At 29.8% G+C, this 22,160-nt stretch overlaps 1 protein-coding gene across 1 annotated transcript in view; it reads right to left on the bottom strand.

Moving 5' to 3' along the window:
* Positions 1–22,160, bottom strand: part of Bili (FERM domain-containing protein 8 Bili) — a 133,122-nt gene that overhangs the window by 93,034 nt on the left and 17,928 nt on the right. The gene's annotated exons all lie outside the window — the stretch shown is intronic.

The following is a 22,160-nucleotide window of genomic DNA, read 5'->3' as shown; positions in this document are numbered from 1 at the left end:
ATTTTTGCAAATATGGAAATTGGCATAGCTTTAGTCGTATAGAGTATTAAAAAATATAAAAAACCACGGTATTATTTTTTCGCGGTTGTTAAAAAAGTTCACGCACCAAACGCAATAAAGTTTTTCATTCAATTTGTTCAATTATTTTGAAAAACAATATATTTTATTTTAATAATAACTGCGAACATACTTCAAAAGATAATTTTTAAATAAGGGAAGTATCCCTCACACTTGCAAAAAAAATATGAAATTATTTATATAATTTTTCAGAGAAAAACAATTTGGTTTATTTTAGAAATTGGTGTTGGTGCGTGATGTTTTTGATTCCAAATAACCTAAAAAAATGATTTTCATTACTTATGCAACATTGGTCATCAGGTGGTGGTGATATGCCAAAAATATCGCCAAAATTAGTTATATGCCTAATGTACATGTATTGTTTGTTAAGTGCCTCTTTATGTCGTAACAATCTTGAAACGTTTTATTAAAACTTAGCAACAGTGAACATTTTTAAAATGTTGAGCAAAAAAGTATTGTAAAAAATATTATGACAAAAATTAACTAAAAATGTTGAACCAGTAAACAATTTAAGCACATACAAATTGTTGGACCTTCCATACATTAAAAAAATGCCATAACTAATATAGAGAAAATGGACGTTATTTGAATAAAAATTGTTAATAAACATGTTAATGTTACGCGCGGGTCCGGGCGTTTATAAAATCATATATAGGGTTAAAGAGAATACTTTTAACTTTATCGATGTATTATGTACGTAAATATAGTACTTTAACAAATATTTTATAACACTACAATCCAACCAATTTAAAAAGAAAAATTCAGTTCATTATCGATAATAATTTAGCTATGATCATTTTTATCTGATCAAATATAGAAAATTAACTTTTTTCCAAAATTAAATATTTATGTTTACATATTTTGGATACCTCAGTTTTGATATGTTTACTAACTAATGGCAAAATTTATGTTTTTGCCCATGAAAATCAATTCTGTCCGGCGACGTGTATAATTTTTAGAATATTTTTTTTCTGCATTACATGAGAGGCATATTTGCCATATATTCACTTATCAAAATATTCTCCATCGAAGTTATCACAAAGGATTACTTTATACATAATTTGTCTTTCATATAAAAAAAATGCCTAGGAGCATTTTACAGTCCAGGTGATAAATACGAAGCTTTAAAAACATCGGCACATGATATACGTCTGGCCCCATATTACGTTATTTTAAAGTTAAGGATCAACATACATGAACGTGTGTTATATTCATACATTTTTGTATGTCTATTCGGCATAGCCAAATGTAACATTCTAAGTTATTTTTTGTGTCAAATGTATGTATTTTTTTAATTAAAAGTGTTAGCCCTTTTTAGCCTTTTTTCTAAGTATTTAGACCTTTTTGTTCACCATGACTTGGCAACACTGGTGTCTACCAACATTTTTAAAAAATTTATGCATGTTAAAGTGATTTTCGGAAGCGGGTCTATATGGGAGCTATGACTAATTATGGACCGATCGTAACAAAATTTGGAGACGTGAATTTCGTATATATAAAACTTATTTTGAACGAAATTTGTGGAGATACATACATATATCCGTAATAATTTATGACCGATAAAGTCCAATTGAGGGAGAACATTTGTATGGGGGCTAGGTGAAATAATGGACCGATTTCAGCCAGTTTCAATAGACTTGGTCCTTGGGCCGAACAAATTATATGTACCAAATTTTATCGAAATATCTTCAAAATTGCGACCTGTACTTTGCGCACAAGGTTTACATGGACAGACAACCAGCCAGCCAGACGGACGGACGGACATCGTTTAATCGACTCAGAAAGTGATTATAAGATCGGTATACTTTAAGGTGGGTGTTAGACTGCACAAACGCATTATACCCTCCCCATTATGGTGGTGTAGGGTATAATTAAAAGTAGCGAATATAGGCGAGTTCCTAACATTTTGTATATAAAAACTTTTTATATGAATGGAATGGGAGCAATATTGTGGTGCCCAGCAAAAATACTAACATATTGTTAGCTTTGTGTGCAAATGTACTAAGTTCAGATTTTATGAGGATTAAAAAACATTTAAATTTTTTAGTTTTTCTCTCTGTTATACTGTGGTATGCAAAAGTGTTAAGTCCATTTAGTGGTATGCAAACGTCCTAAGTCCATTTTTTTCTCAATATTGGAAATTACTACACTCTAAAAAATGCATGTAAATCTACTACTATAAAGTAAGTAAGTTTTCATGTAAACTTACACAATATGCGTAAATTTAAGCACAATATGTTTATCAAAATCAATTACATACTTTTTTCAGCAAAAATACAAACAAAATGTTTTATTTTAAATTTTTATAATATAATAAGCATTTTATATTTAAAATTACATATATTGTGCATAAATTGAAGTTTTACACATAAAGTGTGTAAAGTAATTCCAACGTTTAATATACAAATTGTCAAAATTTTATTTCTAAAAAAAACAAAAATCATTTATTATAAAAAAAAATATTTGAATTTACACACAACATGTATTTTTACCCTAATTATAGAAGGAGAAAAGTTTCCTACTATTAATGTAGGAAATTTACATGAAAATTTATTAGAGTGTACACTCTAAAAAATGCATGTAAATCTACTACTATAAAATAAGTAAGTTTTCATGTAAAATTACACAATATGCGTAAATTTAAGCACAATATGTTTATCAAAATCAATTACATACTTTTTTCAGCAAAAATACAAACAAAATGTTGTATTCTCAATTTTTATAACATAATAGGCATTTTATGTTTAAAATTACATATATTGTGCATAAATTGAAGTTTTACACATAAAGTGTGTAAACTAATTTAAACGTTTAATATACAAATTGTCAATATTTTATTTCTAAAAAAACAAAAACCATTTGTTATCAAAAAAAAAATTTGAATTTACACACAACATGTATTTTTACCCTAATTATAGAAGGAGAAAAGTTTCCTACTATTAATGTAGGAAATTTACATGAAAATTTATTAGAGTGTATCTCAATCAAATGGAACTGAGTACTACAACGTTATTAAATATATAATAGCGCTAAACTGGTTTTAATTATTAATTCATTCGTTTAATTTTAACCAAAAAACTTATATAAAAAATGTTGCTCCATTAACTTTTTGTAGACAATTAGAGTCTTTTAATTAAATATCAGAGTTGAAACGATGAAAATAAAGAAAACATTTTATATATAAGAAAATTTGCTACGTTTACTTTAATCAAAATAATACATATTATGATTATTTATCATTAAAGGTATTTATAGACGACAATACTGAGTAATATTTGTCAAAAACTGAAGAATCATAATACAATTTCATCGTCTGAATAAAAATTGTACATACATATTAATTTTTTTAAATTATTTACAATTTTTTTTTTTTTAATTTGTAATAAACTCTAACGTATGTATGTATATACAAAAACCAGTTTATTCTTAATTTCTTGTTTTATTTATTTATGTGTTACTTCGTTGCTGTCTATAATACGAGTGAACTTACATACTAATAAATTGAAAGGTAAAGCAAGATCATGAATGAAATAAACAAGATTGCGCCTTCGCTCTCTTAAAAAAATTCTCTTAAGCTCAGTGACGTCAACATTGACTAAAACTGATTGTATTATATGAAAATTGTATGTGATTTATAATGGAAAAGTCAATAATTATATTTAAAAGTTATTTATGTTTAATAAAATAAAATATATTTTAGGTTTTATGTTATTAGACATATTTTACTTTATTAATTTTCAATATTTTTTCTATATTTTAGTTCACGATTTTGATTTTTTATTATTATCTTATATATAAATAGGCCACACGTTTTTTTGTGGTACACTTTTATGTATGTTATTGTCCACCAATATTGATGAAACATATATGATTTTAAAGGTTATTTTCTCTAGATTTGCAGAACATCATTTTCGAATTTCGGCCACCGGGCGTTCCTAGTTATTATTATTATTGCAATTTTTGAGTGCACACCACATTTTAATTTTTAATTAATTTTTTTTATTTATTTGTCCTATTTGTTTTGAAATTTCATATAAAAAGTAAGTATTTTACATTCAAAACATAAGAAAACAATCATTGCTGACGTCACAAAAAAGAATAAAAGAGTACACTAAAATAACGGAATTGTCGATGTCGTAATCTTGCATGAATGAAATAAACAAGATTACGACATCGACCATTCCGTTATTTTAGTGTACTCAAAACAAATAGTGAAAAATAAATAAAAAAATTAATTAAAAATTAAAATGTGGTGTACAGTCAAAAATTGCAATAATAATAATAACTAGGAACGCCCGGTGGCCGAAATTCGAAAATGATGTTCTGCAAATCTAGAGAAAATAACCTTTAAAATCATATATGTTTCATCAATATTGGTGGACAATAACATACTTAAAAGTGTACCACAAAAAAACGTGTGGCCTATTTATATATAAGATAATAATAAAAAATCAAAATCGTGAACTAAAATATAACAATAACATAAAACCTAAAATATATTTTATTTTATTAAACATAAATAACTTTTAAATATAATTATTGACTTTTCCATTATAAATCACATACAATTTTCATATAATACAATCAGTTTAAGTCAATGTTGACGTCACTGAGCTTAAGAGAATTTTTTTAAGAGAGCGAAGGCGCAATCTTGTTTATTTCATTCATGGTAATTAATTATAAGGTAGTGTTATCAGACCAGCTGATCGTTTTTTGCTACTATGTTAATTTTTCGCCGTAGTGCATTATAAATGTCAAACATTGTTTACATTTTGTAAATGTCAAACTTTGTTTTGCTGTTAAATTCGTTTATGTTTTAAAACCAATAATAATACTACACGAAATTAGTTTTATTTTTAAAAACATCAAATTAAATTACAAACAGATTCAAATTTGTAAACATTTTTTGTTTAACAAAAATTCGCTTTGATTAGTTAGTTGCCTTCAAATGCAGGCACAATGTCAAACTACATATAAAAAAATTATAACCAATTCGCTCGGTATTCTGAATTCGCCGATGACACTACCTTATAATTAATATACCTTGCATGGTAATCTTGTTTATTTCATTCATGAAGCAAGATGACAAAGTAAATCTCTGTTATGCATGGAACACATTGAAGACAGCAGGCTACACGACTACACGAACACAAATTCTGCTGGCTGGAGTTGTAGTCGTGTGGCAGCTACTGAATTATTTTGAAGACGACAGCTACAAAGTAAACAGCTGATTTATAATTCAGTGGTGCCACTTTAATAAAAAATAACCGTACAAATTCCAAAGTAATTAAGATTTAAACAATTATTTTGAGTAAACATATATACATTAGAGTGACAGCCGATTTTTTTTTTAGATTTCAAAGAGTGCCGGGTGGAATATTGTGACACTAGGCCTAAATGTTAAGTGCTGAAAATTTGAGCCAAATCGGGCAACGATTTCTGGACGCGCATCGAGGTCACAGTTCAGATATATGCAAAATTATACTATTTATATGGGATAAATAGGTGAAACTCATTAAATTTCTGCATTGTTTTCTAGAAATGTATAGATTTATTTATATTAATGAATATTACATTAAAAAATTTTTTTTGGAAGTTAACCCTGCATCTCCTTTGTGTCAAAATGACCCATAAACTGTATTATCGCCAAAATTCGGAAAAAATGCAAATTTTTCAGATATTTTAAAAATTTTGCTACTAAATAAATACTTTTGCAATTGAATGCAAAAGAATCGAAATGTGTACGTAATTATCGTTGTAATGAGATATAAGTGACAAAATTTGGTTAAAAAATGTTAAAGTTATTACAAATTCGCCAGACCATTAACGTGTTTCAGGCCACTTGAACAAAAAATTTAGGAAAAAAAATTAATATATTTCGAGAAAAATTAAAATAAAAGCTAATTTTTACTTAAAATATGTCCATATTTACTTGTATATAAGTTTTTGTCTTCGTAGGATACCGTTAACCTATTCGCAGGTATGGCCAAAAAAAATTATTTTTTTTAACGGCTGTTTCAAAACTCTATTTTCAAATTTTTAAAAATTTTGTTAAACAAATTTCAGATTTTTTCGATCATCACATTGGGGTTTATTGAGATTAAAATAGGGAATAACAATATGAAAAAAAATTTCTCAATACCTCTTACAGTTTTTCCGTACCTGCGATTTAAATTTTGCGATTTTCAAGAAAAACTAATTTTTTGTCCATATTTTGGCGAATGAGCCCAATATCCTTACTGTTATAAATTTTAAGTAAAACCTATTCATAATATTATAGTCCTTGTAATTTTAAATATGTTCTGAAAGTTTTACTGAAATCGGAAAACGATAACCTTTGAATCGTGAAGGTCAAAGGTCAAATTTTTCAATATTTGGAATTTCTAATGAAAAGATAGCGAAATGTTACATATTTTTGGGCCGATTGTCATGAAACTTGCGGAAAATATAACATAAAGTCCAGAATTTAAAATAACAGCACAAAAATGGAAATTAACCCTTAGCAGCACTTGGGGTCCAAATTATTCTCAACTTTTAAAATCAAGAAAAACACAACAATTTTGACCCCAAGTCCTCTTAAAGGTTAAAATTCATTTTTGCACTGTTGTTGTAAATGCTAGACCCCAATATATATTTTCCTAAAGTTTCATGAAAATCGGCCCAAAAATATGTAACATTTCGCTATCTTTTCATTAGAAATTCCAAATATTGAAAAATTTGACCTTTGACCTTCACGATTCAAAGGTTATCGTTTTCCGATTTCAGTAAAACTTTCAGAACATATTTAAAATTACAAGGACTATAATATTATGAATAGGTTTTACTTAAAATTTATAACAGTAAGGAAATTGGACTCATTCGCCTAAATATGGACAAAAAATTAGTTTTTCTTGAAAAACGCAAAATTTCAATCGCAGGTACGGAAAAACTGTAAGAGGTATTGACATAATTTTTTCATATTTTTATTTCCTATTTTGATCTCAATAAACCCCAATGTGATGATCGAAAAAATCTGAAATTTGTTTAACAAAATGTTTAAAAATTTGAAAATGGAGTTTTGAAACAGCCGTTAAAAAAAATATTTTTTTTTGGCCATACCTGCGAATAGGTTAACGGTATCCTACGAAGACAAAAACTTATATACAAGTAAATATGGACATATTTTAAGTAAAAATGAGCTTTTATTTTAATTTTTCTCGAAATATCTAAATTTTTTTTAAAATTTTTTGTTCAATTGGCCTGAAACACGGTAATGGTCTGGCGAATTTGTAATAACTTTAACATTTTTTAACCAAATTTTGTCACTTATATCTCATTACAACGATAATTACGTAAACATTTCGATTCTTTTGCATTCAATTGCAAAAGTATTTATTTAGTAGCAAAATTTTTAAAATATCTGAAAAATTTGCATTTTTTCCGAATTTTGGCGATAATACAGTTTTTGGGTCATTTTGACACAAAGGAGATGCAGGGTTAACTTCCAAAAAAAATTTTTGAATGTAATATTCATTAATATAAATAAATCTACCTATTTCTAGAAAACAATGCAGAAAGTTAACGAGTTTCACCTATTTATTCCATATTAACAGTAAAATTTTGCATATATCTGAACTTTGACCTCGATGCGCGTCCAGAAATCGTTGCCCGATTTGGCTCAAATTTTCAGCACTTAACATTTAGGCCTAGTGTCACAATATTCCACCCGGCACTCTTCAAAATTTTAACAAAATTTTTTTTCCATACAACTGATTGTCACTCTAATATACATATATATGGTTATAATTAATTATGTACCTGTTATTAATTTACATCAATATGGTTATCAAAAACTTCTCTTAATTAAGTAAAAAAAATATATTTTTTTTAAGCACACATTTGATTTACATTTTTTATTATATTAGCAACACTATTTCTGCTTTGTAGTTGACAGAAATAGAAATTAGTTTAATTCGGCTACAGCGGCAAAAGCAATCGTGTGGTCGTGTAGCTGTGCTGTCGTCAAAAGAATCGTCTTCATATAAACGTGTGTATTCTAATTTTGACAGATTGCAGTTGGTAGCCTGCTGTCTTCAATGTGTTCCATGCATTATTGTTGTTGCCAAAGTAAATTAATAAAGTAGACTCAGTAGAACAGCTGATTTTTTTTATTCAGTCTGAACTGTCAATTCACTTGTGGTTGTTGTGGCGATACAACAAGCCCAAAAGCAAAAACCACAACAGGCAACTTTGACAGCTCAGACCTTAAACCAAAAACAAAATTGCTTGTGGTTTTTGTAAATGTTGTATTTGTTGTAGTACTGTCGCTACTTTATTAATTTGCTTTGGTTGTTGCTTAAGATTATTTGCAGCAATCCCAGCGGGAAAAAGATGCAGTAAAGAGGCCTTCCTAAATGCCTCATTTTGCAGACACAAGGACTTGCAAAATCATTTTGCCGCATTGCAAAATCATTTCAATTTTACACGGCGTGTCATTGCGAGCCAAGGCCTTGCATACTCGCTGCTGTTAGAGGGCTGAGAGAAGGCCTACTTATGATGGGCTGTTGGCAGCCAACAAGCTCACTTGTTATTAGAAGGGGATTCATAGGGCTTCTTGAACACCTTCTAAGAGCAGGCAGGGTGGAATGAGTATCGGATCTTTTAGAATGTGTAAGTATGCCTTTTAGAAGGCCTACAAATTGAAGTCCTATCATTTTTTCACGCTGGGATGGCTTAATACAAGGCGAATTCATACATACATACAAAGTGCAATCTAAATAAAAGAGATTTACCATACCATAAGAGAAATCGTTTGCGTTATTTCTCTTTACAGAGTTAAAACTCTACAACTACCCCCTTCATAAATTTGTTTCTCAACCAATATAATATCTTTTTCCAAAAATTCATTAATATTATTTCAAATATATATTGGAAGAGAAAAAAATTTATACAGTGGAGTCGGGATAGAGTGAACTAATTAATGCAAGGCCTAATTAATGTAATCGATACTGTAAAAATAATAAAAAAATCATAAAATTTTATGTTAAAAATGTACATTTTGTTATATTTTTATAAAGGAACAAATAAATAATTAGTGATTGCTTGTTTTGTACATGTACTTTTGGCTTTTTGTACTGCTAAATCACAGATTTTCTTATTCGTCATCACTATCTTCTGCAATCACACAACCACCTAATAGAGGAACCCAACATTTATTTATCATATCTGACGATAACTCCTCCCATGCCAACAAAAGAACAGAAGTGGCATCTTTTAGGTTTAATACTTTTAAAAACTCATACGGTTGGATAATTGGAGTCACATTTGGTGGCATGTATACCACAAAAATAGATCCATCCTCAGATATAACGTCTTTCTCCGCCGGATGACACCGAGCATGCTCGGGAGCAAAATGGTTGGTAAGCCTTTTTGCTGTAAATTATACTTTACCTAAAATGTTAAAAAACCTGACGGATGCACGATGGAACCATTCCTTAAATATTGCTGTCATCCATGCATTTTTGGAACTTTTATATTCGATCGGTACGTTAACGGATTTAAACGATCGTGGTTTTTTGGCATGACCAATTACAAATGGTTTCAACTTATGCAGACCTGTAGCATTAGTGCATGCTAAAAAGTTCTCGCTTTTTAAGTTTTCTTCCTGGTGCCGTTTTTTTATTACTACAAACATATGTTTTTTTTCGGCAACATCTTCCAAAACAGTCCAGATTCTTCTGCGTTGTAAATTTGTTCATCACACACACCATGTTCTTTGATTAAAACATCCAATTTTCTTTTAAATGGATCAACGGCAATACTATCGGTAATTTTTAATAGGCGAATTCTATAATGGGCTTTATACCCTTGAAGCCAGCCAGCGCTTACATTGAAAGCTCCTGTATCGTGTAACAGCTCGTGTATTTTTTTTATTTTGCCTTAAGCATTTCTCCACTGACAGGCAAATTTTTACATCGCTTCTTTAAGCCAATTATGGAGTATTTTTTCGACGCTAGGATATTCCGCTTTTCGCAAAGTTTTTTATTTATAGCACTTTTATCGTGACTAGAATTCCACATTGTATTTTTTTAATGCCATATATTGAAATTCCCACTCCATTGTCCATATCTTTAATTATTTCTTGCTTAACTTTTATAGAAAGAAACTTTTTTGGATTATACAGCAAAAAATAGGGTCAAAATAAAAAAAAAAAAGTCAAAAATCTCAGAAAAACCAAAAATAACGGTGTTGTATAAAAAATTTGTGTAAACAAATAATGAAAATTAGTTTAAGTGGTATAAAAATACCACTTATAATAATAAATTAGAGTCAAAACTGCCAGTAGACAAAAAATAACAAATAAAAAATTTTGATTTTAAATTTTTTTGCAAAGAAACAAAAAGTTCACTCTATAGAGGCAGGCGATGCACAGTGGGGGATCTGAAAAAAAGTGGAAATAAATCTGTAACTTCTAAACGAATAGCCCGATTTTAATAAAATTTCCCATGGCTATAGAGGAGGTGTCGATAAGTTTAAGTTTTGAATTTGGGCTTAAACAACCAAGGGGGGCCGAGCCACAATGCCCCAAAGTAGGGCACCTCGGGTATATCAAAAATTAAAAATGATGCCGATCCGATTTGAAAGATTTTTATATATATGGAATGTACTAGACGAGATCTACAAAATTGCTTTAGCCATATATTATCTCTTATAGTTTACGAGTTATTCGCATTTGAAAAGTAAAATTTTATTTTTTTTGCCTACCTTGGTCTGCCATTTTGCTAATAACGGATCCAATTCTTTCCCGATTTTCTTGAAGTATCTTTTTTTGAATTAAAAAAAATTTTAAAATTTATTAATAATCTTAAGAAAGAATTGTTAAAAAATATCTACTGAGTCAAAAGTTATGTGCATTCAAACTTAAAAAAAATAAAAAAGTCGTTTTTTCGCCATTTTTTTTTTTCGAAAAAAGTACCTACATTAATTTTAAATTATACAAAAATGAGAAAAAAATAAATAATGTGTTTATATTTTTTCGGGAAATATTATAAAAGCAAAATAATATCAAAATTCGTATTATTGCGTGGTCCAGAGCCTTTCGAAGTAGACCTATTTTTTATGTAAATTTCAACTTTAGACAACATATTATAAAATCGCATAGCTGCTTTCAAAAAATTAAAACCAGTTTTGTATGTCCCAATCTGTTCTTCAATATCATGCAAAGGGATTTCATAGCCCCGAGCTTGGTACCTTCAATAGATCCAAAAATCAAAAAAATCCCAATTTTGGGATTTTTGGAAAGTTTTTTGGGAATTGTGGGATTCCCAATAACAAATCTAAATCCAAATTTTCACTTTTGCATTCCGACAAAAAAATGTCTATATAATTGTAAAATTTAATTAAAAAATATTCATAAACCAAAAAGTTATAGCAGTTTAAAAATTTAAATTTTCAACAAAAAATAAAAAAAAATTATCTTTTTTTTGCAAAAACTCTTCTATGAAGTTTTTAATTTTCAATATATTTAAACATTTTTGAAAAGAAGATGCAATTTCCAAAATATTGATGTATAATATGTCTACCTTATTTTGTCCACGTGTCACAGTAATGAACGAATGATTAACATGTCTAGTGAAATTTCATCACCAAGTTATTTTCTTCCATAACAACTTCAATGTTAGGTACTTATATAATACATAAGTTCAAACATTAAGCGATTGCAACTCTTTTTTAACAATGAATCCCAGGTATAATATGAAATACCTGGGATATTCCTAAAACATATTTCATACATAATACTATTTTTTTACTACAGGTAATAGAACAGGTAAATTTCCAAATATACCTTCACCTATATAAACGTTGACTACAGGTAACCTATTATATGAAACTCATGAAGAATAATTAATATATAATCATACTCAATCCACAAAAAACATTAAAAAAAAAATTTGTCCTCCATTTTACTTAAACATAAAATGGATCAATTTCAAGATAAAGTCAACCTCATATTGAAATTTATCGAAAGTACGCATAATAATAAAGTGGATAAAACGGAATTATGTAAAATCGAAAAGTTTGTTAAATCCTTTGACATAAAATGGAAAACCGTAAAATTTTCTGCTACGAAATTTGAATCCAAATATTGTGATTGGTTGGATGAAAATATAGAATTTTATGTGTCCACGTCTGCCTTTGGTGCTCCCCGTAAGGAATACATGGAATTGTGCCCAAAATCCAAGAAAAAGCGGTTATCGGATTCACTATCAACCCTGTCTGCTGAGGAAGTTTCGGATACATTTAAGGCTATGTTAAAGCAAGAAAAACAGCCTTTGGAAGCTGTTAAAATCGCTGATATTCTTCCGAATGCATCGCCTAGACGATTAAAACGAATTGTTAAGAGCATACCTACACCATCATCTAATACTGCTTTTACCGAAGAAGAGGCTATTGCGCTTATGTTGCAGCTGGGACTAAGCCGTGATAATTATATAACTTTAAGAAAGGCATTGTTGGGAAAAGGAGTTGAAGTGTTACCATCATATGGCTCAATTCAGGAAAAGAAAAAGAGTATTATACCATCACCTATTGAAGTTACTGATCGGAAAGCTAGAATTGGACTCTCCACTCTACTCGAAAATACAGCATTAAGGATTGCTTGCGACTTTTCTACAGAACAGCTAAACAAAATAAATACTTATGATCTGCAACTAATCTGTAAGTGGAGATGTGATGGCTTATCATCACTTTCGGAATATAAGCAAACTACATCGAGTCAAACATCATCAGAGTATAAAAGTGTATTTATGTCATCATTGCACAGTGGTCGGTGCTGTATGGAGTTGGCGGCCAAAAATACTTCCAGTGTAGGTATCAACTTGTAATTTCGGTCACGGCTTTATAAATATGTCAGAACTATTTAATGATAAAATGGGAGTGGTTGATGACTCATACCCTCCTCCTACCATACCTTAGCATCCAAATTCACCACAACGCGCAGTGCGAGGTTATGACATTCTAGTTAATCAAAATTCCATATCTCGGTAATAAATAATAGTACATTTATAATTTTTGGTACAATATATAATAACGATATTACACACATTTTTTTCAAAAATAGGCGTAATTGGACAACTGCCACACCCACTCCCTATATAAGTGAAACTATATACTTTTTAAAATTGATAAAAAATTAACAATCAATAAGAAATCTTACCAAAAAAATTGCAAACTAAATCTGGGCGTGGTCCGCTCGCTCGTGTGAGTTTAATAAAATCGACTCCTTTTAATCAAGCCAATCAGAATATGTATTTTGAACTTTTGTTTTTATACGATTGCATTTTTGCCAAAATTTTGAAATTTTTTTGCAATTATAATTTAAGCGTGTTTCTAAATGACTTTCTTTAAATGTGTAGCCCTCATTTTTAATATAGTTTTTCACGACATCCTTCACTTTTCGAGCTTTTTCAGCATTCTAAGCACCAAATATCAAAAATATGTGAGCGCGAAAGTTTGCAATTATAAGATGTGACTATTGCAAATACAATTTATAATAAGGACCAAATTCATAAAGTGAAAATATTAAAAGTCCGTGGAAAAGAAAAAAAACAAACACAATTCTTTACATGCATAACAATAACAAAGCAACGCGAACATAAACTAACAAAACACCTCACAAAAATTCAAAGTTGGACATCAAAAACAACGAGGCCGTTTTGGTGTATGGGAGATAAATCAAAGAGATGCAAAAGGATGCAGCTGAAATTTACAATTTTAGAATCTTGGAATATTAACTAATAAACCAATCCCATTGGAGACATCAGGGGGAAAAACAACTAAAACTCTAGTTGAAATTGAAATATATGGACGAACGAACACTAAAAATGATACTGGGCAAATATTAATTTTATAAAAAATACACAGAAGCTAAACACATTGTAATTATATTAAAATTAAGTTAATACCTTCCAATACAATATTCATTTTGATTTTTTTCAAAAAAAACATTTTTTTATATGGTTTTAATTAATTTAAAGTTGCGCTTAATTTTCCACTTTTTCACTCTGCAAAAACCAACTGTAAACATGCTCTCACTTTTGAAGCTATTCTTGAAGAGTATAGTTGGAATAAAACAAAAACAACTATAAATATTAAAACCTTGTTTTTATAAGAAATAGTGATGACACATTTGGTGACAAACTTTTCACTTTGTTTTTTTTATTTTTGGCCTATGGGATCGACCAGTGTGCATTGGTTCCATTAAGAATTCGGAAGTATGCTGCCAGTGATTCTCCATCAACTAGTTTTGAGGATATATGGATTAATTCCACTCCTGGATCGAAAGCCTTTTGTAGGCCAATATGTTTCGAATATACAAAATAAACAAAGATTACGACACAAGATTTGATCAACTTAATTGAATCTGAAATTAAAGACTTGGTACCGGTTACAATCCAAATAGCTCAATATTCCTTCAACGTTTCTTTTAATATGAAACTAACGATGATCGATGGAAAAGTCAGCAACGCCATAACAGGAACATCATCTACTTGGAACTGTTCCATATGTGGTGAAAAAAATCGGAATTTTCGAATATATCCAAGGAAAGAACAATTAACGAGGAAGTGCTCAAATTCGGAATATCTCCTCTACATGCCTGTATAAGATTTCTTGAACATTTTCTACATCTGGCATATGATTTAAAATATAGAAGCATACCAGAAAATATCAATAAATCAGTAAATAAAAATGAAGAACTGATGGAAATGAGAGCCACGGAGAAAAGAAGAATTCAAAAAGCAGATTGGATTAAACATTGATAAACCACTCGTAGGATATGGAAGCACAAATGATGGAAATACAGCTAGACGATTTTTCAAAGATTTTGAAACAACCTCAGATATAACGGGAATTAATATGGAATTACTGAAAAAAGTCAATATTATTTTAATGGCAATAAATAGTAAGCACAAAGTGAATGCAACAAAATTTGGCGAGTATTCCACAGAAATTTCAAAACTTCTATTATCGTTGTACCCTTGGAAAGAAATGACACCAACAGTACATAAAGTATTATGTCATGGAAAAATCATAATTGAACATAATATTTTGCCCTTAGGAGAACTTACAGAAGAACCCCAAGAATCGAGAAATAGGGACTTCAAGTATGTTCAGCAGTTCAGCTCCAGAAAGTGTTCTCGACAATCTCAAAATGAAGACATTTTGAATAATATAATTTTATCGTCAGATCCAGTCTTATCATCTATGAGGAAACGTTGGATTTGCTACAGAAGTTTGACGTTTGAAAATAGTCATGACTTTAAAGATTGGCTTTATCTTTTAGATGTGGATTGCTCTGTTTCTGATTATTTTACTAAATTAAGCTAATTATAAATTTAAAAATAAAAAATATTTTCCCAAAAAAACATTACTTGTTTCTTTAGTTTTTTGTTTATTTATCAAATATTTCACATGAAATGTATGCTATGAAATCTACCTGTTCTATTACCTGTAGTAAAAAAAATAGTATTATGTATGATATAGGTTTTAGAGATATCCTAGGTATTTCATATTATACCTGGGATTCATTGTTTGTCCACGTGTCACAGTAATGAACGAATGATTAACATGTCTAGTGAAATTCCATCACCAAGTTATTTTCTTCCATAACAACTTCAATGTTAGGCACTTATATAATACATAAGTGCAAACATTAAGCGATTGCAACTCTTTTTTAACAATGAATCCCAGGTATAATATGAAATACCTAGGATATCTCTAAAACATATATCATACATAATACTATTTTTTTTATTACAGGTAATAGAACAGGTAGATTTCATAGCATACATTTCATGTGAAATATTTGATAAATAAACAAAAAACTAAAGAAACAAGTAATGTTTTTTTGGGAAAATATTTTTTATTTTTAAATTTATAATTAGCTTAATTTAGTAAAATAATCAGAAACAGAGCAATCCACATCTAAAAGATAAAGCCAATCTTTAAAGTCATGACTATTTTCAAACGTCAAACTTCTGTAGCAAATCCAACGTTTCCTCATAGATGATAAGACTGGATCTGACGATAAAATTATATTATTCAAAATGTCTTCATTTTGAGATTGTCGAGAACACTTTCTGGAGCTGAACTGCTGAACATACTTGAAGTCCCTATTTCTCGATTCTTGGGGTTCTTCTGTAAGTTCTCCTAAGGGCAAAATATTATGTTCAATTATGATTTTTCCATGACATAATACTTTATGTACTGTTGGTGTCATTTCTTTCCAAGGGTACAACGATAATAGAAGTTTTGAAATTTCTGTGGAATACTCGCCAAATTTTGTTGCATTCACTTTGTGCTTACTATTTATTGCCATTAAAATAATATTGACTTTTTTCAGTAATTCCATATTAATTCCCGTTATATCTGAGGTTGTTTCAAAATCTTTGAAAAATCGTCTAGCTGTATTTCCATCATTTGTGCTTCCATATCCTACGAGTGGTTTATCAATGTTTAATCCAATCTGCTTTTTGAATTCTTCTTTTCTCCGTGGCTCTCATTTCCATCAGTTCTTCATTTTTATTTACTGATTTATTGATATTTTCTGGTATGCTTCTATATTTTAAATCATATGCCAGATGTAGAAAATGTTCAAGAAATCTTATACAGGCATGTAGAGGAGATATTCCGAATTTGAGCACTTCCTCGTTAATTGTTCTTTCCTTGGATATATTCGAAAATTCCGATTTTTTTCACCACATATGGAACAGTTCCAAGTAGATGATGTTCCTGTTATGGCGTTGCTGACTTTTCCATCGATCATCGTTAGTTTCATATTAAAAGAAACGTTGAAGGAATATTGAGCTATTTGGATTGTAACCGGTACCAAGTCTTTAATTTCAGATTCAATTAAGTTGATCAAATCTTGTGTCGTAATCTTTGTTTATTTTGTATATTCGAAACATATTGGCCTACAAAAGGCTTTCGATCCAGGAGTGGAATTAATCCATATATCCTCAAAACTAGTTGATGGAGAATCACTGGCAGCATACTTCCGAATTCTTAATGGAACCAATGCACACTGGTCGATCCCATAGGCCAAAAATAAAAAAAACAAAGTGAAAAGTTTGTCACCAAATGTGTCATCACTATTTCTTATAAAAACAAGGTTTTAATATTTATAGTTGTTTTTGTTTTATTCCAACTATACTCTTCAAGAATAGCTTCAAAAGTGAGAGCATGTTTACAGTTGGTTTTTGCAGAGTGAAAAAGTGGAAAATTAAGCGCAACTTTAAATTAATTAAAACCATATAAAAAAATGTTTTTTTTGAAAAAAATCAAAATGAATATTGTATTGGAAGGTATTAACTTAATTTTAATATAATTACAATGTGTTTAGCTTCTTGTGTATTTTTTATAAAATTAATATTTGCCCAGTATCATTTTTAGTGTTCGTTCGTCCATATATTTCAATTTCAACTAGAGTTTTAGTTGTTTTTCCCCCTGATGTCTCCAATGGGATTGGTTTATTAGTTAATATTCCAAGATTCTAAAATTGTAAATTTCAGCTGCATCCTTTTGCATCTCTTTGATTTATCTCCCATACACCAAAACGGCCTCGTTGTTTTTGATGTCCAACTTTGAATTTTTGTGAGGTGTTTTGTTAGTTTATGTTCGCGTTGCTTTGTTATTGTTATGCATGTAAAGAATTGTGTTTGTTTTTTTTCTTTTCCACGGACTTTTAATATTTTCACTTTATGAATTTGGTCCTTATTATAAATTGTATTTGCAATAGTCACATCTTATAATTGCAAACTTTCGCGCTCACATATTTTTGATATTTGGTGCTTAGAATGCTGAAAAAGCTCGAAAAGTGAAGGATGTCGTGAAAAACTATATTAAAAATGAGGGCTACACATTTAAAGAAAGTCATTTAGAAACACGCTTAAATTATAATTGCAAAAAAATTTCAAAATTTTGGCAAAAATGCAATCGTATAAAAACAAAAGTTCAAAATACATATTCTGATTGGCTTGATTAAAAGGAGTCGATTTTATTAAACTCACACGAGCGAGCGGACCACGCCCAGATTTAGTTTGCAATTTTTTTGGTAAGATTTCTTATTGATTGTTAATTTTTTATCAATTTTAAAAAGTATATAGTTTCACTTATATAGGGAGTGGGTGTGGCAGTTGTCCAATTACGCCTATTTTTGAAAAAAATGTGTGTAATATCGTTATTATATATTGTACCAAAAATTATAAATGTACTATTATTTATTACCGAGATATGGAATTTTGATTAACTAGAATGTCATAACCTCGCACTGCGCGTTGTGGTGAATTTGGATGCTAAGGTATGGTAGGAGGAGGGTATGAGTCATCAACCACTCCCATTTTATCATTAAATAGTTCTGACATATTTATAAAGCCGTGACCGAAATTACAAGTTGATACCTACACTGGAAGTATTTTTGGCCGCCAACTCCATACAGCACCGACCACTGTGCAATGATGACATAAATACACTTTTATACTCTGATGATGTTTGACTCGATGTAGTTTGCTTATATTCCGAAAGTGATGATAAGCCATCACATCTCCACTTACAGATTAGTTGCAGATCATAAGTATTTATTTTGTTTAGCTGTTCTGTAGAAAAGTCGCAAGCAATCCTTAATGCTGTATTTTCGAGTAGAGTGGAGAGTCCAATTCTAGCTTTCCGATCAGTAACTTCAATAGGTGATGGTATAATACTCTTTTTCTTTTCCTGAATTGAGCCATATGATGGTAACACTTCAACTCCTTTTCCCAACAATGCCTTTCTTAAAGTTATATAATTATCACGGCTTAGTCCCAGCTGCAACATAAGCGCAATAGCCTCTTCTTCGGTAAAAGCAGTATTAGATGATGGTGTAGGTATGCTCTTAACAATTCGTTTTAATCGTCTAGGCGATGCATTCGGAAGAATATCAGCGATTTTAACAGCTTCCAAAGGCTGTTTTTCTTGCTTTAACATAGCCTTAAATGTATCCGAAACTTCCTCAGCAGACAGGGTTGATAGTGAATCCGATAACCGCTTTTTCTTGGATTTTGGGCACAATTCCATGTATTCCTTACGGGGAGCACCAAAGGCAGACGTGGACACATAAAATTCTATATTTTCATCCAACCAATCACAATATTTGGATTCAAATTTCGTAGCAGAAAATTTTACGGTTTTCCATTTTATGTCAAAGGATTTAACAAACTTTTCGATTTTACATAATTCCGTTTTATCCACTTTATTATTATGCGTACTTTCGATAAATTTCAATATGAGGTTGACTTTATCTTGAAATTGATCCATTTTATGTTTAAGTAAAATGGAGGACAAATTTTTTTTTTAATGTTTTTTGTGGATTGAGTATGATTATATATTAATTATTCTTCATGAAGGTATATTTGGAAATTTACCTGTTCTATTACCTGTAGTAAAAAAATATGAAATATGTTTTAGGGATATCCCAGGTATTTCATATTATACCTGGGATTCATTGTTAAAAAAGAGTTGCAATCGCTTAATGTTTGAACTTATGTATTATATAAGTACCTAACATTGAAGTTGTTATGGAAGAAAATAACTTGGTGATGAAATTTCACTAGACATGTTAATCATTCGTTCATTACTGTGACACGTGGACAAAATAAGGTAGACATATTATACATCAATATTTTGGAAATTGCATCTTCTTTTCAAAAATGTTTAAATATATTGAAAATTAAAAACTTCATAGAAGAGTTTTTGCAAAAAAAAGATAATTTTTTTTTTTATTTTTTGTTGAAAATTTAAATTTTTAAACTGCTATAACTTTTTGGTTTATGAATATTTTTTAATTAAATTTTACAATTATATAGACATTTTTTTGTCGGAATGCAAAAGTGAAAATTTGGATTTGGATTTGTTATTGAGAATCCCACAATTCCCAAAAAACTTTTCAAAAATCCCAAAATTGGGATGTTTTTGATTTTTGGATCTATTGAAGGTACCAAGCTCGGGGCTATGAAATCCCTTTGCATGATATTGAAGAACAGATTGGGACATACAAAACTGGTCTTAATTTTTTGAAAGCAGCTATGCGATTTTAGAATATGTTGTCTAAAGTTGAAATTTACATAAAAAATGGGTCTACTTCGGAAAGCTCTGGACCACGCAATAATACGAATTTTGATATTATTTTGCTTTTATAATATTTCCCGAAATGTTATCTTTCAGAAAAATATAAACACATTATTTATTTTTTTCTCATTTTCTGTATAATTTAAAATTAATGTAGGTACTTTTTTCGAAAAAAAAAAAATGGCGAAAAAACGACTTTTTTATTTTTTTTAAGTTTGAATGCACATAACTTTTGACTCAGTAGATATTTTTTAACAATTCTTTCTTAAGATTATTAATAAATTTGTTGTTAAATATACTTCAAGAAAATCGGGAAAGAATTGGATTCGTTATTAGCAAAATGGCAGACCAAGGTAGGCAAAAAAAATAAAATTTTACTTTTCAAATGCGAATAACTCGTAAACTATAAGAGATAATATATGGCTAAAGCAATGTTTTTTGTAGATCTCGTCTAGTACATTCCATATATATAAAAATCTTTCAAATCGGATCGCAAACAAAAATTTGGCATCATTTTTAATTTTTGATATACCCGAGGTGCCCCACTATGGGGCATTGTGGCTCGGCCCCCCCTTGGTTAAGCCCAAATTCAAAACTTAAACTTATCGACACCTCCTATATAGCCATGGGAAATTTTATTAAAATCGGGCTATTCGTTTAGAAGTTACAGATTTATTTCCACTTTTTTTTCAGATCCCCCACTGTGCGATGTTCACTCTTTAGAGTCTCCAATGTAAAAATTTGTGTGTTCATACTATCCAGTAGTTCATATTATCAAGTGTTCACTCTAACCCGACTCCACTGTATTTACAGTATTACAAAATATATTACAAAGTTTAAAGTTTCAGTTCAAGTTTAACAACTTAATATTTACATCTTTTTTGCTTTTCTTTCTCTTAAATTATATTTTACAATTTCATTTTGCGGTTTATTTAATGTAACATTTTCTTTTGTGCATCTTTACTCGTTATATTCTCTTCAAAAGGTACAATATTTTTTTCCATAGGTACAATATTTTCTTCAATCTGTGCAATATTTTCTTCAAGAGTGTTATGAGTTACATTATTTTGAATACTTTGTTGGATATTGGGGATTTTCTGAAATGGATCTAATAGTGTTGTCGGAAATTTTTCTTGTAGTGGCTCATTACATAAAACTATTTGGTTTGCATGTCTTTTCCAAATTTTGTTATTTTTTGTTTTAACTAAATAGGTTTGCCTCCCAAGTCTTTTATGTATTGAACCTCTAAGCCAAGACACTTTTCCCGGAACGGAATAGACTTTTACCAATACATGGTCGTCCAATTGAAATATATTTTTATTGTGCCCTTTATAAAATTTTATTTGACTTTCCTGTTTGTTCTTCGCAAAAACTTCAACTTCATTTCTTTTTACATTTACCACCTGGCGCTTAGGATTAATTAAATCAAGCCGAGTTCTTAATTTGCGTTCGTTAAACATAATTTGAACAGGAGAAAAACCAGTGCTTGAATGCACAGTATTTCGATAATCAAATAAAAATCTACACAAAACACTATTGAATTCAGATATTGGTATATTATCTAAACTTCGCTTAAGAGCATTTTTAATAGTTTTTACTGAATTTTCAGCCTGCCCATTTGTAGCCGGATGCCCTACAGGACTTGTAATGTGTTCAATTCCGTTAAATTTTAAAAATAATTTAAATTCATTGGAAACAAAAGATGTTCCATTATCCGAAACAACACATTTTGGTAAACCAAAACGAGCAAATAGTTCCCTTAGAACTAAAATCACTGCACGACTTGTCGTATTACTGCCCATATCAATGCACTCCACCCATTTACTGGTACTATCCACTACAACTAAGCACCAACGCTTTAAAAACGGTCCAAAAAAATCTATGTGTATTCTGGACCAAACTTCCTCTGGCCTAGCCCAAGGGATTAAATCCTGCTGTGGAGG

Source organism: Calliphora vicina, chromosome 1, assembly GCF_958450345.1.
Source record: "Calliphora vicina chromosome 1, idCalVici1.1, whole genome shotgun sequence".
Taxonomy (NCBI): Eukaryota; Metazoa; Arthropoda; class Insecta; order Diptera; family Calliphoridae; genus Calliphora; species Calliphora vicina.
The sequence above is the reverse complement of the archived record's forward strand: the minus strand, read 5'-3'. Positions and strand labels throughout refer to the sequence as shown.